We start from the raw sequence: 5,816 nt of genomic DNA on the forward strand, positions 1-5,816 counted from the left end.
TGAACATGATTCTTATCTTTGCAACATAGTAATAGTTGCTTAGAGTTGCAACTCAGAGGCCGGCAAGTGAGGCGGGGAACGTTGGAGTCCGCAGTCCCTGGAGGAAGCAAGCCTCCCTGCACGCTTCAGTGCATGGCTGCCGGCCGCCATCTTGGCTGACAGTTAATTTGCATACGGATACGCTGATTAGCCAATGGGAAGGGTAGCGGTCGTATGCCAATTACCATGTTTCTCTTTTATTAGTGTAGATATTTTTATTGGTTTCAGAGAGGAAGGGAGAGGGAGAGATAAAAACATCGATGATGAGAGAGACTCGTCAATCGGCTGCTTCCTGCACGCCCCCTACTGGAGACTGAGCCCACAACCCGGGCATGTGCCCTTGCCTGGTATAAAACCCAGGACCCTTCAGTCTGCAGGCGGACGCTCTATTCACTGAGCCAAACCAGCTAGAGCCTTTTTATGGTTATTTTAGAGTGTACTCTTCTTACTTATAAATGAAAGTTTTCTGTAAAACAGCAGCAGCCTCACACCTTTTGTGTTTCTTGCAGCTCTTGATTGCAACATTTCCTCTTGTGCTTGATTTTGCTTTGTGTTGTTTTGTACAGTAACATGCTGTGTGAGGTTATAGCCTAGGAGCCATAGGTTATACCATAGAGCCTACATGTGCTAGGTTTGTGTAAGTACTGTACGATGTTCGCAAGGCAAAGTCGCCTAAGGACACATTTCCCAGAATGTCTCCCTGTCACTAAGCAGCACATGACTGTATTAGGGTTCCTTCATCTGCACTTGCAGATAGATGGAACCTGGCTTCACAGTCAGATCCTCCGTGTGCCACTCATTCACTGGAATATCGTGCAGGTGGACGGACAGCAGCCCATTTTCCATCTCTGAACCTTTCTTCCACTGGAGAGAGAAGAAAATGTGTTCTGCCCACCATGGACTATCAGACACTGCTAGCAGCTCTCAAGCATTAAAATATGAAAATAGAAGACATGACTCGGGCTATCAGCGAATTCATAATATAGAGACACTTACAAACAACCAATTGGATAGTGAATGGACATCTTCTTGCTCAAGCTAGAAGCCCCGTGCTAGGTGCCAGGAAGAAAAGTGTCCGCCCCTCAGGGAGTTACAATAAAGTGACCCAAGGATACATCACAAATAAGGTCAATGGACAACTTCTCAGTCGAAGAAAATAGTGATTCAAGCCGAACAGAAGCCTAAGTCTTGGTCTAACATGAGCAAAACTGGCATCACACTTTGGAAGTAGTATATGACTTTTATTGAATGAACTGTTCAGAACTGTAGTGCTGTTTATACTCACAGGCTGCACAATGAGCATCCATGTGGATGGTCCAGAGATGAGAGTCAACAGGACGCTGGGATCCTGTCGGGGTCAAGCCAACTCTGTGCCCATCCACAGGCCTGCAGCCCAATGCTTCCTAAGCTTTTCTGCTTTGCATTCTAGTGCCAATGGGAGGCTTGGCGGGGAGGGGCAGAGGGGCGGGGCGGGGCTGAGGGGGGTGAGGGAGGGGAGAATGGGAAATTTGAGGTGGTGGGTTTTTTTGTTCTTTTTTTTGTTTGTTTTTTTGTTGTGTTGTTGAGGTGGTATTTTGTTATCTTTCAGGATGAGTAACGAGGTTACTTATAATACAGATCAGTGACATGAAGGAGAGAGAGGCATAATCAGTGAATCTTCTCCCCCACCCCCCATTTTTAACTTTTCTTTGCTGTCACAACTTTCCAATGCATTTTTCTGATCATTTAATAAAGTCTTTTGAGAAACAAGCAGGTCAAAGACTTGAGGAAACATATGCCAATACCACCGAGCACATTTCCCTCCCAGACACCCACTTCCAGCCGGCCATCTGCTCTCTGTCAGCCAAGTGTTTATAGCCTTGCTTTCACTCCTTTTCACAAGCGCTGCTTTGAGTGCCATGGAATCCAGTATTGTTTCCCCATCTCCGAAGAAACAACAGGATAGAGTTAACTTCTAATCATTGCATCATTTCCTCCCATTTCAGATGTTCTGACAAAGTTACTCTTAATTTTTAAAAAGATTTAGGTTATATCTGATCAATAATGTGCCACCCATTCAGCTGCACTTCCTGACTTTTCACCTGTCATTCTGAGACCCTCTCAGATGGAATCAATAATCCTAAGTCAGTAGAACACTGTATATTAGGCTATGAGCATTTAGTGTCATTTTTTAAAGCTGGCTTTTGTTCACCATTTGGGAGATAATATTATTAACCTAGAAATCAGCACTAAGGATGAGAGATGGGAATGCTCACGAGTGTAATCAGATCTATTCATGCTGGTGTACCCAGAAGGCTCTCATCTCTGAGGAGGAAATCATCCCTCTCAATTTAGGACTGACCCAGAGACCCTGAATCTGGGGGCCTTTGTAGTAAACTTTCTCAATTCACCGAGCAGAGCAGCTGGGGGACTCCGGACCCTTGACAAGGAGCTGGCTCCCTGATTAACCCTTTCCTTTGCTGAGGCCCTAAAAGGCCCAAGTCCCAGCTGGTCTTGACATCAGATCAGCATCATTTGGCCAAAGAGAAACTAGTTAAGTACACGTTACATGTGATGATAACTCCCCACTCCCCACCCCCACTGTCCCCTAATCCTAATCCACACAGCTCCCTACCACTTAAGAACACATTTACAAACAGCCCAAGTCTAGGTAGAGCTCATAATAAACTCAGAGACCTCTTTTCTGGTGTTTGGGGTTTTAAAGTAACAGCTCTCCTGAGGAAGACAAATCAGAACTTTCTATTTACAACAGCAAGGTGGTCCAGACACCCAGAGCCAGGAGCACATAAGGGGATCTCAGATGGGGTCTAACAGCACTCCAATGTGGCAGCCTCGAGGTGGGGACACAGGGGAAGGCTGTGAGGAGAAGGTGGAGACACAGGGGAAGGCCGTGAGGAGAAGGTGGGGACACAGGGGAAGGCCGTGAGGAGAAGGTGGGGACACAGGGGAAGGCCATGAGGAGAAGGTGGGGACACAGGGGAAGGCCATGAGGAGAAGGATGTGGCGGAGAGGAGGGTCCTCGGGTTAGCTGTCTCTGGAAATGCCCCCTGCCCTGTCCACCTTCACGGAAGACAGGTGTGCAGGACAAGTTCCAGCACATAGACACACCTCATGGGAGGAACACGGGTCCACAGTGTGTGTGTGGAGCATCCCCTGGGCCTCAAGGGCACCCACATCTGTGCTTAGAAGGTGAGGACACAGATTTTTGGAAAGGACTTGGGATATTGCTCTCCAGCTCTGTCACCCCCTCAGACAGGAAACAGACTCTAAGGTGATGGGAACAGATGATCATGGAGGTGGCTGTGGGAACCCAAAGGGGTTACATGGGTGAATCCCAAAATGTTGGGGAGACCTGGGACCCCACAATGAGACTGTCCACCTCACTGTGTGCAAATTGATCTAACCTTTCTGTAAAGCTATTTGCTGGTAACATACTGCATTGCAAATGTTTCAAAATGTTCCTTCCCTCCACTCCAACTCCTCAAACTCTGGTAATCTGTACTAAACAAGAATAAATATGGTTATTTATGACTTTTTTAAAAAAGAAATAACCTAAATGTCCAACTACAGGGAGGATAATTCAATAAGTTATGGTAAGTCATGCCATACTGAAGGGTTTAAAAATGTTACCCACATAGTTTTCAGTGACATGAGGGAAAATACCCGATATGATATTAAGTGAAGAAAGTAGCTCTCTTCTGGCAAACCAAGCATGCTTCCAGTTATAGACTCAGACAGGAATGGTGTAAGGAAATGTGGTGCAAATTTTCTAATATTCCATCACCTGTGGTTTGTAGTAAGCATAAGAGATTTTTTTTCTGTTATACTATCCTGAATTTTCTACAATTTTTATAGAAATTGCTATAATTTCTATATGTCACATTTATAATTGGAAAACAGGATATTTAAACCTGCTCTGATCATACCATCATTATCAACTTCACCAAGTTATAAATTACAAAAATGACTTTCTATTACTAAAGAACATGCATTATCCAATTACACACAGAGGACTGCAGTGTAGACCAGGCTATTCTCACGCTTAGCTCAGAGATCTGAAGCAATGCAGATCATTCCCATTTTAAGATATTAGATTTGAACTGTAGCTGAACAACCAAGAAAGCTTCACCCAAACTAGAGAGGAAAAATGCTTATGGATCCCATTAGTCGTTTACATCATTTAAAGCAGTGGTTCTCAACCTTCCTAATGCTGCGGCCCTTTAATACAGCTCCTCATGTTGTGGTGACCCCCAACCATAAAATTATTTTCGTTGCTACTTCATAACTGTAATTTTGCTACTATTATGAATCGTCATGTAAATATCTGATATGCAGGATGTATTTTCATTGTTACAAATTGAACATGATTAAAGCATAGTGATTAATCACAAAAACAATGTGTAATTATATATGTGTTTTCCGATGGTCTTAGGCAACTCCTGTGAAAGGGTCGTTTGACCCCTAAAGGGGTTGCAACCCACAGGTTGAGAACCATTGATTTAAAGGAAGGGGAGGATGAGGGGGTAAAGGGGGTCAGATACGTGGTGACAGAAGGAGACTAGGCTTCGGGTGGTGAGCACACAATAGAGTACACAGTATTATAAAGTGCTACACCTGACATTTATGTGATGTCATTAACCAGTGTTAATACATTTAATTAAATATTACTGACATACAAACAGCATAAACGTCTTACTCCTGTGCTACTTAAAACCAAACTAAATTCATAAATTAATTACGAAGAAAACTGCTAAAGAAACCAGAAGACCTTGTTAAAATTCCAGCACTGTCACTTCTGGTTGGTGACTTTCTGAACCTTATTAATCCTCTCAGCTTCAGTTTCTTTCTTGGTCAAATGATATTAATACTAGTATTGACGTCCTGATTTTTTGTGAGGGGTTTAAATGTAGACTAGCTAACTGTTCGGTATAGGATAGCTCCTTGTTGTTCTGGGGACATCAAACCAGAGAAAGCTGGGGGGGAAAGGCTTTCTGAGCATTTGCCTCTTCCCTCTGGACAGTGAGCCAGGCATGGCACAGAGATGCTTGGCTGGATAAAGCCCTCTCAGCATTCAAACTATTTGTCTATTTTAAATAAAATGAAATTGTGTCCTGAGGATATCTCAAGCCATCTTCCCTCGTTGGCCCAGTGTTTATCTGGCCTACTTTGGTGTGGGGTGGAATCTATTGTTTTAACTTCTTTTCTTTTGTACAGAAGTCCTATAGCGATTGTATTATGTCAATATTCAAGTAATGTTTGAAAAGGAAATTGGAAGGATGGGGAAGTAATGTGAACAATTTTGCATAAAACATACTGGGAGCTTCTTAATGGAGCTAAAAACAGAATTATGTCAGAGCTGTGGACTCTGCAGAATACCACTCACTGCCTGTGGAGGCCCTGAGTTCAGACAGCCGGGCTATTTTTCACCTTGTAGCCCCAAGCACTTGCCTCCAGCGAGGATGGTTAGAGTCCTGACCAGGGCCAGGAAACATACTGAACATGTGTTTTATATGAAGTCCTTTGCTTAGTTTTTTGTTTTGTTTTATTCATAGTTAACAAGTAACTTTTATTAAAGGAAAAGGGAGGATGCGAGGGAAAAGAATAAAATTACACGGACAATCTCTGATAGTTCAAGCTCTGTGATTGCCATACTGGGTATATATTTGAGTACCTAACAAACATCATGAGGTCTCTGTGTGGCCTGGATGTGAACAAAAACAGGCATAACACGTGAAAATATGCTCATAGGTTATCATCCTAGGGATGACTAACTCAGA

This window comes from Myotis lucifugus, unplaced genomic scaffold (assembly GCF_000147115.1).
Source record: "Myotis lucifugus unplaced genomic scaffold, Myoluc2.0 scaffold_47, whole genome shotgun sequence".
Taxonomy (NCBI): domain Eukaryota; kingdom Metazoa; phylum Chordata; class Mammalia; order Chiroptera; family Vespertilionidae; genus Myotis; species Myotis lucifugus.